We start from the raw sequence: 12,868 nt of genomic DNA on the forward strand, positions 1-12,868 counted from the left end.
TTCAGAACAATACGAACAAATCATGGAAAGATAAAAAGAAAACATTTTAATTCTGCTACAACTAAGGCTCAAGCTAATTTTAGTTTGGTCTGGTTTCAGAGTTGGACTACTACAGTGAAAAACGCTTTAGACAGTACATGTCTTCACAATGTAGTAATGCGGTGTTAAACATGTGGAAAAGAAACAGACACTATTCAACATAAACTAGATCCCAAAACTGTAATGTAACTGTGCGCTAGTTTCACATTATGTAGATTATCTCAATAATGAAATCTCGGCTCACTTGCATTTTCTGGCTAACAGCTGAAATGTGGACTGATGCTAACACTATTTTTCAGGCCTCAAGGTTTGGTGAAATACATGTTATAAAATGTAAAAAATGATAAACTATATCAAATGTTCTTAAAAATGTAAACGTCGGACATGACAACTTTGTAAACACGTAATAACTAATATTTTAAGATAGATAAATGTTTAGATATTTTGTGAAAACAATAAAGATATACTACAACATTTCAGGGGCCCATGCTATCGAAGGCCATAATTTCACACCGTGTTGTTTTAAAAGTAAAAGTAGATCAATTATAAAGACAGTCATGACAACACGCAGTTCCAGTCGTATGTGTTTCCCGAATCAAACCTTTTGGTCTGATGAATACCTAAAACATCTAAAACATGTGTTGGTGCAGATCATCTAAAATGGAATAAAACATGCCCCTTTCAATGAATTCTTTCTACATGTCATCTCTGGTTTATTTACCAGTGTGATGTTTAGAGAGACAGACAAAGCAAATAGTTCCTGTGGCATCCTTAGACTTTTAATGTCTAACTTTAAGTGTAATAGACGGGTTTGTATTAAGTGTAAGAGTCGGAACAGAAAATGGCAGGACTCATTTTCAAGTTGAGGTAGTGGCTATTATGTTTCTGTAATGAATTAAACCTTGCTAATCATCGGGAAGAAGGAGGCGGGAACCGGCGGACAATCAAACAACATTTTAATAAAGCAAAATAAACACAAAACAGCGCACCAGCCTCTCACGGACGACTGGTGCGCGCAAATAAAAACCAAAACACAACTAAAAGCCCAGGCCTGGTCCTCTCTCGTCCTTCACTGTCGTCGCTCCAGTTTTATATCCTTCCATCTCCTCCGTGGGCCTCGAGACCGGCGGGTCGAACAGGTGTAGCTCATCTCCAATCACTACACCGGCCTCGCTCCCATGTCCCTCGGCCCCGCCCCACTCGTCACACTGTCTTTGTGACACAGGTAGACCAGAAAAAGCTCTAAAGTGCATCACAATCTCAGTTTAAACACTCTCTTGACAATCATTTAATCATCTTGTACTCTATTTTGTTCATGTTTTTGCCTGTTTGACCAAACTCTGAGAATAGTCTTTATCTAAAAAAACAATGAAAAAGATACACGGCTGGTGGGCCAGATTAACATTAAAAGTTTTCACAATAGTTTAGAAGAGAGGATTTCACTATTAGGTATTTGTTATTCTGATACATATTTCTGTTGTGGAAACATATTTCCTGTATAAAAGAGTATGTCTATAACCTATTCAAGGGCGTTTAGTGCAATCTTATGGATCTTAAACGTAATCACATTACAACAAGGTGACATAGTCCCTCTAGCAAATCCACCAAAAGTGGACAAAGCAGAAAAATCTCAGCACACGGATGCTAATAGATGCTAATGCTTATGACCGAAGGGGAGTACACATAGGCCTACTCTTTAATGTCAAGCGGAAATGTTGAAACAAACGAGTATGACAAATAAAAATGTGAACATTGTCATCAGCTATATGAACAAGAGCTCTAGATGTAGGGGCATTATTTTTATGCTGTAATTATGCTTCCTATGAACAGGCACTGTATGTTTGACCACAGTCAGAGAAAACTATTCATCAGAAAACTGCAAAACAACATGTAAACAGATCAGTCAACTATCTCTGGTAAAAAATAAATAAATAAATGAAATACAATTATATATATTTACAAGTCACACATTGACAATTTTTGTCTTATGTGCTCATTACAGCTAAAATCCTGTTTTGCTAAATGCCGTACACACTTTTGCATTTCATAATTCAGTGATTTTTTTAGTCAGTTTTGCTCACAGATAATCAGTATGCAAAAGTTATGTTTGAATTTTTCTATAACCATTACAAAATCAAGAACATCGTAGTTCTCAAATGTGTTTGTATTACAAGAGTAGCCCATCTAACAAATCTGGCAGTAGTGGAGCAACAAAGATGTTTAGCACATACACACATTGTAGATGCTTATGTACACCAGAGATGTTGCTTTATTTGAATCAAAGAAGATGGCGATAGGAACTGATAACATTCTTTAATGTTGTTGTGTTGTGTTTTGTCAAAATAATAAAAAAGTTCGGGCAAATATTTAATAATTTTTCTTAAATGAATAGGATGTGCTCACCCTGCTCTCTTTCCCATGCAAGGACTAGCATGAACTTACAAGAGTCTTAAAACAAAAACGGCCAAACAAACAAAATGTGAATGGTTTCATCTGCTATCTGAACAAGATGACTTAATCTAGTGTATTAATAAAAATACCATTTACAAATCAACATAAAACGTTTTTAACAATTGTATTCTGAATTTTATATGCATTGTAAACATTTGTTTTCTTGCTATACTCTCTTTCTTAGTGATTTGGTTGCTCGAATACGCAAAAGGTTATGGATAAAATGTATCTACACAAGAGTGTGGAAACTTTAACATTCTCAAACATAAACGAGTGTGCAGCTTTCAGTGAAACCGTTTGATTTGTTTTGGTTGTAGACTTCATTTTTGTGTTGATGCTTCATGTGATCACACTTTTTGGACAGACACAAAGTTGTACTAAAAGAAATATCTCAAAGAGAAAAACTGTAACTTAATTTCTTAATTTTAATTCATTCCTATTATGATGACAGCTCACAAAGAGATGTCTTCACCTAAATACTTACAGTCCAACAAACAAATTGTGAACGGCCATCCAAAATCTTGATATGGGTAAATCAAGAAAAATGTAATTTACAAAACATTGTGATTCTTAGATGTGACACATCCTTGACATAATCTGTTGGCATGATAAAATATTCATAAATGTTTTAGCACTGCTATTTACACAAATAGTATGAGAACTGTTGTGTCACTTGCATAGAAAATTCATTACCGGTTTATCAGGGTCAAAAGGAAATGATGATAGTTGAAACATCCTTAGCTTGTACATTTCTTTCATTTTGAAAATCACAGCTGCTGGTGCTTACATTTTTTTAGTAAACCATTTAACATTACATGATGCTTACAAAATAGTCAACGTGTATGTTTTCTGTTCTAGGTCAGATCATTTACACAAGGTGTTATAGGCCTGGGTAAATAATTTGAAAATAGTATTTCTGTCGAATGAGAAAAGTTCAGTCATGCGTTTAAAAAAGTTTTCTGATGTAGAAATTATGTTTCTGTCAAACACATCCAAAGAGTTTTCTACTCGTGTGAAAAAAGCACTTGTGTGCATAAATGATCTAAAGAAACAATGCTGGTCATCAGGTTATTTAAAAAATAATTAAGACAATAGACAGTGTGCCTTGCTTTAGTGACACACAATGTGTTTAATCTTTTAAACGTGTTTAAAATGGTAGGTGTAATTATTTTACTGAGATTAAGCTAAATGTATATTTTTTCATTTACAGTACACATACTATCTACAGGCTATATTAAGATGAAAACATTTCTTAAAAAACAGCAAAAAGTAAAAACAACAAATACGATTTTGCTCATAATTAAAATTTAGTTTACTCAGTTTTACTGTGTGTGTGTGTGGTTCAGGTATACCCCATGTTATGGGGGACAATGATGGCAATATCCAAAATCCTTGGGGATTGTTTTTGTCCCCGTGAGGAAACAAGTTTATAAATCATACAGAATTAAGTGTTTTTGAAAATCTTAAAATGAACAAAATTTTCTGTAAGGGGTAGGTTTATGTGTAAGGTTGGTGTATGGTGATGCAAAATACAATTTGTACAGTATAAAAAACCATTACGTCTATGGGATGTCCCATAGAACATGGAAACCCAAGGTGTGTGTGTGTGTGTGTGTGTGTGTGTGTTTTAAAGTTGGTTTTAAATTGAACGTGAGATTTCAACTCCTTTTACACTTCACATATTATGGATAGTATTTTCTTAACATTAATTAATGCCTGTTTGATTTTATTAATTTCAGATAACATTAAATTATTTATCTCTTCATTGGCTTGGTTAGTTGCTGATTTAAATAATTGTCTCTCTCTCTCTCTTTGACTTGTCATAAAAGTCATAAAAACCTAGTGTCCTACGTAAAAGACAACATTGATGTTTCTAAGATGTTAAGTCGGTACTTCCTTTTTTCCTGTTGCATTTCCTAAGATAAAAATAAAATTCTCACCTGGAAAGACTCCAGACATTCTCCTCCTTTTCAAAGGTGGATATAGACCAATCATAGCCACAGGTGTATAGGTATCAACATATACCATATAGATCAAACAAACATTGATCCTGTCAAGGCGTCAATACAGTCACTTTTACTCAGCCATTTTTCTTTCCAGGAAGAACCCAACATTTGACATGTGACAACCTGTCAGTCAAAACTGACTGTACGTACATAAATAAGGCCATAAATCAGAGTGCTGAGGTTGAAGCAACACCTTCTGATGATTTGCATAGCATGCATAGAGATATTGAACAGCTGGATATGGCGAACACTCTCATCATTATGGATATAATTAAATCAGCATCAAAAACGACAAACAAATGCAAACACCGCTTCATATTTGCAGTACACATATTTGCATTCAAGATCCACATGCAGATGAACACCTCCTCTCAATGCATGCATTAAAATGGACACTACTGTGTGTGCTTACTGTGTAATCCGCAAATACATAGAGCACAAACCATGTAGTATTTGCACAAATAAATGACGAACCGTACATTTCTAATTGTGTCATTTTGCATTAGTGGATAACTCTGATATAGAATACAAATGGAAATTGCTTATCATTTGTGCATTAAACGAGATATTTAAGTAGGCTATTTATTTATTGTTTCATCAAAACATTTTTGTATCAATACAATGCCAAGACATCTTTAAAACAAGATCAGCTCACTTGAAATGCAAAACTCTAAAGATATTGATTTTATTTTTTCAATTTTGGAAGTTGATATTATAAGCTTGAATAATATTACAGTATTTTACCCTTTGAGCGGTATGGTCCCACATGTGGGATTTTTATTTCTGTGCCCCTGGAAGTACAGTCACACAATGGGATTTAGAATATTTGTTGACATCACATAACTGCCAAATTCAAACTGCTTTCATGCTTTGGCTGCCACTGAGATGCGCTCTGCACTTGTCATATAATTGCAGTGATTTTAACCACATAATGTTTATTTTAGGTTTACGACATTTAATTACACAATTCACAAATGCACTGTAGAGATCCACAGGGTGATCCACAAATGCACGGGAGAGATCAACACTCGCGCACACAATCCAGAAATGCATGCGAGAGATCCACAAGCGCGCACATGCACACGCAGCAATCCAGGCAAAAGAAAAATGCATTAATTGTTTCTTTGCTCACATAATGATTCTCAAATACTGTATAAGTACCCGTTATTCCATGCACAACAAATAGCGAGTCCTTTACATTAGTGTTCTCCCTTAAGAATGTCTATAAATATGAGATTTTTTTTTATTTGCAGATTCTTCTGAGACTGTACAGATAGGCTTGTGCGCATTTGTGAGTTAAAGCCGTGGAATGACAGTCTCCAAAGAATCTGCAAATACAAAAGCTCATATTTATAGACATTCTTAAGGGAGAACACTAATGTAAAGGACTCGCTATTTGTTGTGCAAAATGTTCAAAATGTGAGTGACAGTCCATCTTCCTTTTTCCTAACTGGTCACATCTATCACAGACAGTTAACAGGTTAATGTATGCCTTGAGTACAGTTACATTTCCATGCTTTGTTATTATCCTAACATGCATGCACATAGCCTATATAAGCAATATGATGTTTTCGATGCTCCAATCATATTTGCACAAACAGGCTATGCCTGTTCAAATCAAGAAAAGTAATGCATTAGACATGAATTATTTTAATAATCAGTTTATTAAGCTTAGCTTCTGCTCTACTCCAAAAGCAACTGCACCTGCAGTCATTTAATATTCATGTTGGGTCTGAGCACCAGGCTAATGCTAACAGCCTATGTCTGGCATTGTACAGCGAGTTGCACATTGCAACTATTGTACCCTTCACATCTACTCTTCAAGATGAATCCAAGATGGCAGAACGTCCACACGAAGCTTCTCTCTGTCCCGACAGAACGGTGTTTTCGTGTTTTATGTCTTGTGAGTCGCAGTGTTTTTGTACGTCGTCATCGCGTCTACCTGTCTGTAAGTGCGCATACAGTTGCGAGTTTCTGCTCGATGTCGGCAGAACCGTATTTTTACAGTTAAACTCCGCGCACGCGAAACAACTGCGGGATCTCGGTCTGCTACGGAGGCCTTCACCATCACGCTGTGTGTTCAGCTCCTCTGCCCTCCACACTGAACCCCTTAAGCTCCAAACTGAAACAGAACAACTTTTATAATATATTCTTTAATCTAGTCCTGTGCTATTCACTATTAAATTCATATCCCAATAAATATCCCATGTCCTTATTCTTCTTACCGTTATCCTTTAGATATTCTATTAGTTCCCTTCTATCCTTACTATACTTTATAAATTCATATATTGCATGCTCAATTGTTTCTTTCTCACCACAAAATTCACATAAGCCGTTTACATGTACACCAATAAAAAACAATGAACCATTCAGCCCTTAATGACCCATTCTTAATCTAGCTATTATCTCCTCTTCCTTTCTATCACTTCCTCTTACATTCATTTTAGTATCTACCTGCTTTTTGATTTTATATAAATATCTTCCCTTAGAATCTAAATGACCCACTCCTTGCCATCCTCTTGTAGCATTCCTCTTAGTAACACTTTTAATTTCCCCTTTACTTAATGGAACATTAATATCAATTTCCTGAAAATTGTTCATGTTATTGGGGAGAGCAGGCTTAAAGGGCCTGTTGTTTTTGTTTTTTTTCCACATGCATAATGCAATTGAATACAACGATTCAAATAAATGAAAATTAGATGAAAGATATTCTAAAGATGCAGCATAGGAAGCTACAGGCAGGTGAGATTTGATTAGGCTTGGAGCGGATCTCCAGGATTGGAGTTCACCATCCCTGGTCATTACTATTAGAATCTAGCCCCCTTTTTTACGTTATGTCATAAGTACACTATGCATGGGGCAGTTTGTGACAGTCAACATTTCCATGCATTCAAAATGCTTTCATTAAAATATTGCTGAAACAAGGTTATCTGCACAAATTCACTACAAATCACACATTTGCATTTCAGTTAACCCCAATTTGCTGTTAAAGCGTTAGTTCACCCAAATATAAAAATTATGTCATTAATAACTCACCCTCATGTCGTTCCAAACCTGTAAGACCTCCGTTCATCTTCGGAACACAGTTTAAGATATTTTAGATTTAGTCCGAGAGCTTTCTGTCCCTCCATTGAAAATGTATGTACGGTATACTGTCCATGACCAGAAAGGTAATAAAAACATCTTCAATGCAGTCCATGTGACATCAGAGGGTTAGAATTTTGTGAAGCATCGAAAATACATTTTGGTCCAAAAATAGCAAAAACTACGACTTAATTCAGCATTGTCTTCTCTTCCGGGTCTGTTGTGAGCATGTTCACTGCAGTGTAGTGATATCCAGATCGCGAACGAATCACTCAATGTATAAAATAAACCAATATCCCGGAGTAATTAATTTACTCAAACAGTACACTCACTGAAAACCAGATATCACTAAACTGCAGTGCCGTAAACTGTGTTCCGAAGATTAACGGAGGTCTTACAGGTTTGGCACGACATGAGGGTCATTAAGAGTCATTAATGACATAATTTTAATATGTGGGTAAACTAACCCTTTAACCCCAAACTATGTGCAAAAAAAATAAATAAACTATGAACTGAGTATAAAATAAATAAATAAATACAAGAATAGATAATGAGATGATGAAATTATGAGATGATTATTATCTTAATTGTTTCTACTAGATAGCAGTGATATTAAACATGTTTGCTAAATTATTTTGCTTATATCTCCTGAAAAGAAGAAAAAAAACATTCTAGTAATCTCACGTATCTACAGTTTTAGAAGATGTCACAAATTGCTCTGATTAGCCAAAACACCAAAGATAAATATTTTAACCTGCACTGAAAACATTCTTTCATGCCCAAAACATCAAAGCTATGCTATGCATCTACTGTAAGCTACTGTATGCTATCTATTCTCAAAAATAAATTTAAATGAATTATATAATTAGGTAGATGAACAATAACTGAGAACTTTAAGTATTCTGATCAATGAATGAGCAACCTCAGAGCAATAAAAATGCCCCTTGGGTTATTTTAAACATTTCGAAAGACTTTGAAAGACTGAAACACTGGATATTGGTATCTCTGCATTTTGAGAAGCCTTTTCTTACCCTTTTGCATTTTCAAAGAGGTCAGAGGATTAAATTATATTAGATTAAATTTAGCATTTTTATAGCCATTCAGCATTCTGGCATCAGGCCGAATGGATACATTTTATTGGCAGATAAAAGAGCGACTGTCAGTATTAAGATTGACTGACGGGCTTTTTGAAATCTTCTGTCGCTAAAAGACCTAGTGACACATCGACTAGCAATCATTCTTTACACTGCCAAAATTCAAGTCTATAAAAAGTTAAGACTGGCATCAAAAAAATATTCTATATGTTGTATAATTACAATTTACTTTCTGTATTGCATACACTGGTATCTCTGTTTCATTAAATGTTTTTTTTATTTTTTATTTTGTGGGTTTATGAAGCGGAAACTTGTGAACAAGTAATTCTAAAACAGGCAGTAATTATTATTATTTTTTTTAATCAGTAGCTCTGTTCCAAGACCTAGGGAGCTGCCCTACTGTCTAGTGCCTACATACACTGGGGAGAAATGGTGTAGGATTTACTTTGAAACCATGTTCACGTAGTGTATGTCATACAATGCCTGTGATTCCTTAAAATGCTGTCTAGGTGCTCTTCTACCCCCCACACATGTCATTGTCAGTTTGTGCCTCTCATTAAAGGTGCTGTACTGTAATTTTTCTTTCAGACAGCAGTTGAGAATAAAAATACCATAATATGTTTGTAGATTTTAGGAAACATGCCAAGTCCACATATACTTGTTTCTTAAAAAAAAAAGCACTAGAACCAGTTATTTTGCTTTGAAATGTGTGTTCAGTGTTGCAAAGTCTGGTTTTGCTTTGGTCTGTGTAATTCCACCCACTGACAGTTTACCTAACAGTATTGTATTTAGACAAACTGGGTTGCCATTTGGCCAAAAACACAGTGTATTGCATCCATAGAAGCCAACAAATGAACTGGGTCAGAGATTACAGATTCCACCTGACCTAAAAACCCTCAGCATCCAACTAAAAAGCTCTGTGACCACAGGAATATTAAAATGCGGATAAATCAATTCATCAGCTTACAGTGTAAGGGTCACTGACAAGCGTATTCCTGTTGCATTTTTTTTCAAACTGGCAACCTGCCTGGCGTCAAGTCTGAGGTGAAGGGGGCCGGGAGAAATAGCTGTCTTCAATATTTTTAATCTGGATTGCAGTACCTATTTCAGCCTCCAGTTTTCAATACTGCACTATTAACTGGTTAATGATGAACACTGATGAATTAAATACATTTAAGGTATGGAAAACGTCTCGGTTACGTATGTAACCCTCGTTCCTTGAAGGAGGGAACGTAGACCTTACGTCAGAAAGAGACTGACAAATGGGATCTCGCCCGAGAGCCCAATCACCTTCGAGTGGTACAAAACGAGCCAATGGTACATAAAGTACCTTGGTCTGTGGAATTTGCATCGCGAGCTCCGCCCTGCAGAGCGGGTATATAAGGAGCAACGCGAGCAATTCTCATTCGCAAGCCAGTGACCCGGCCATTCAGCGGAACAGCGATGTGGCAAGGGGACGTAATGAGGATTACATACGTAACCGAGACGTTCCCTTTCAGTCTGTCACATTCTACGTTACGTCAGAAAGAGACTGACGAATGGGGTCCCTTACAAAACGGCACATGGCTGTCTTCCAGTGACCCGTGTGAGTGATAGCACCCTGTCGTGAGGCCAGCACAAGTGAAGGCCTATAGCTTACACAGAATATACTGGGTAGCATATTCCAGCTGGACGTATGCTAGCAGGCTGCCTGCTTGTAGGAGGACTTACCGAAGGCAGGTATCCACCAAGGTGGTGATACACATGAACTCTGAGGTACCCAGCCCGCAGGGTGGAAGTTTCAATGACAGAGCTGGCAAGGGGCTTGCCAAGGGAAAGACACATGCTGCGAAGAGACTTACTGTGGACATACACATGTGGGATGGCCCAGAAAGGGGAATCACAACACATGGAGGCACCTAGTCCCACACAGGGCTGACCAAGGGGCATGTACGCAAGTGCTGGACATCCACAGTGCTGGAGGAACCCAGGGTTCTGAACTGAGGAACTCACCTGAGGGGAATAGCGCACGTATCCAGTCCATGGAGTGGAATGGCGCAGCAAGCAGATCCTTACTGGCCCGAAGGGGCGAGTACACTGGAGGACACGGGCTCTACACAGAGATTATAAAATCTCCCGAATGTGTTAGGAGTCGCCCAGCCCGCAGCTCTACAGATGTCTGTTAGCAAGGCGCCATGCGGCAGCGCCCAGGAGGAAGCTACACTCCTAGTTGAGTGAGCTCTCACCCCTAGGGGGCATGGCAGGTCTTGAGCCCGATAAGCCAGTACAATAGCATCCACTATCCAGTGGGATAACCTCAGACAGAGCTGGTCTGAGGTCCTAAGGCACTGAGGTCGGTCCACGTAGGTGCGGAGCACACGTACTGGACAGAGCAGCGCCAGGGCTGGGTCTGTCTCCTCCAGGGGAAGCGCTTGCAAGTTCACCACCTGATCCCTAAAAGGAGTGGTGGGAACTTTGGGCACGTACTCAGGCCAGGGTCTAAAGATAATGTGAGAGTTAGCTGGCCCGAATTCCAGGCACGCTTCGTCAACTGAAAATGCCTGCAGCTCCCCGACCCTCTTCACCGAAGCCAAAGCCGTAAGGAGCACAGTTTTCAAAGATACAAACTTTAGCTCTACTGAGAGCAAGGGTTAGAAGGGAGCCCTCTGCAGTGCAGTGGGACTGCGAGGTCCCAAGAGGGGACTTGCATAGGGTGAGTCCCAAGAGACTTACCTTCAACAGGGTCATGGTGAGCCAAAATGGCGGCCACATAGACATTGAGGGTGGAAGGATACAGCCTTCGTTCCAACCCCTCCTGAAGAAAGGAATGCACTGACGCGATCGGGCATTTCCAGAGGTCCTCAAGCCATGAAGAACGCCAAGTGACGAAGTGATTCCACTTCAAAGCATAGGCATTTCTGGTGGACACGGCTCTAGCTGAAGTGATGGTAGCTAGGTGGCAAGGTACCTAAACCTTCCGTGACCCATCCAGAACCCACACATGTAGGTTCCACAGATCAGGACATGGTTGCCAGAGGGTGCCCCGTCTCTGAGAAAGAAGGTCCTTCCTCAGAGGAATTGGCCAGGGAGGGGCTGTCACGAGGAGTACAAGTTTGGGGAATCAGGTCTGGCCAAAAAGGTGCAACCATGAGGACCTGCTCCTCGTCCTCCCTGATCTTGCACAACATCTGTGCAAGAAGGCTCACTGGGAGAAACGCATACTTGCACAGGCCCAGCGGCCAGCTGTGTGCAAGGGCGTCTGTGCCAAGAGTGCCCTCGGTCAGGAAGTTAAACAACTGGCAGTGGGAATTTTCTGGAGAGGCAAACAGGTCTACCTGAACGTCTCCAAAGTGTTACCAAATCAGCTGAACCGACTCGGGGTGGAGTCTCCATTCCCCGGGGCGAGACTGCTGCCGTGAGAGCTCGTCGGCTGCACAAATGAGCCTGCCAAATGAGCGAGCGAGTTGCAACATGTGGCGGGAGCGTAGACCACCCTGACGGTTGATGTACGCTACGGTCGCACTGTTGTCCGTACGGACCAGAATGTGCTTGTCCTTCAGCAGGGCCCTGAAGTGGTGCAGAGCAAGCCATACTGCTAGCAACTCGAGGCAATTGACATGCCACTGAATTCGGGGTCCCGTCCAGGAGCCTGACGCAGCATGCCTGTTGCACATGGCACCCCAGCCTGTGGCAGAGGCATCTGTTGACACAACATGTCTAGACAACGGTTCTAGAGGCACGCCAGCCCGTGGAATTGAGGGGTCCAACCACGGGGTGAAGTTTCGGCGGCAGGCTGGAGTGATGGTCACTCGGAGCTTGCCCTGTTGCCATGCCCATCTCGGGACTCGGTCGTGAAGCCAGTGCTGAATCAGTCTCATATGGAGTAACCCGAGTGGTATGACTGCCGCCGCGGTTGCCATATGCCCCAGGAGCCTCTGAAACAGTTTCAGTGGAACCGCTCTCTCCCTCTCGAATAGTCTCAGGCATTTAGCAGTGACTGCGCGCTCGTTTGTAAGCCATGCGAACATGGCGACCGAGTCTATTTCCATACTGAGAAAAGAGATCCTCTACACAGGGGAGAGTTCGCTCTTTTCCCAGTTGACCTGAAGACCCAGTCGGGCGAGGTGTCTGAGCACCAGATCCCTGTGCTCGCACAACCACTCTCGAGAGTGAGCTAGAATTAGCCAGTCGTCGACGTAGTTGAGTATACGGACA

This window comes from Carassius carassius, chromosome 5, assembly GCF_963082965.1.
Source record: "Carassius carassius chromosome 5, fCarCar2.1, whole genome shotgun sequence".
NCBI classification, from domain to species: Eukaryota; Metazoa; Chordata; class Actinopteri; order Cypriniformes; family Cyprinidae; genus Carassius; species Carassius carassius.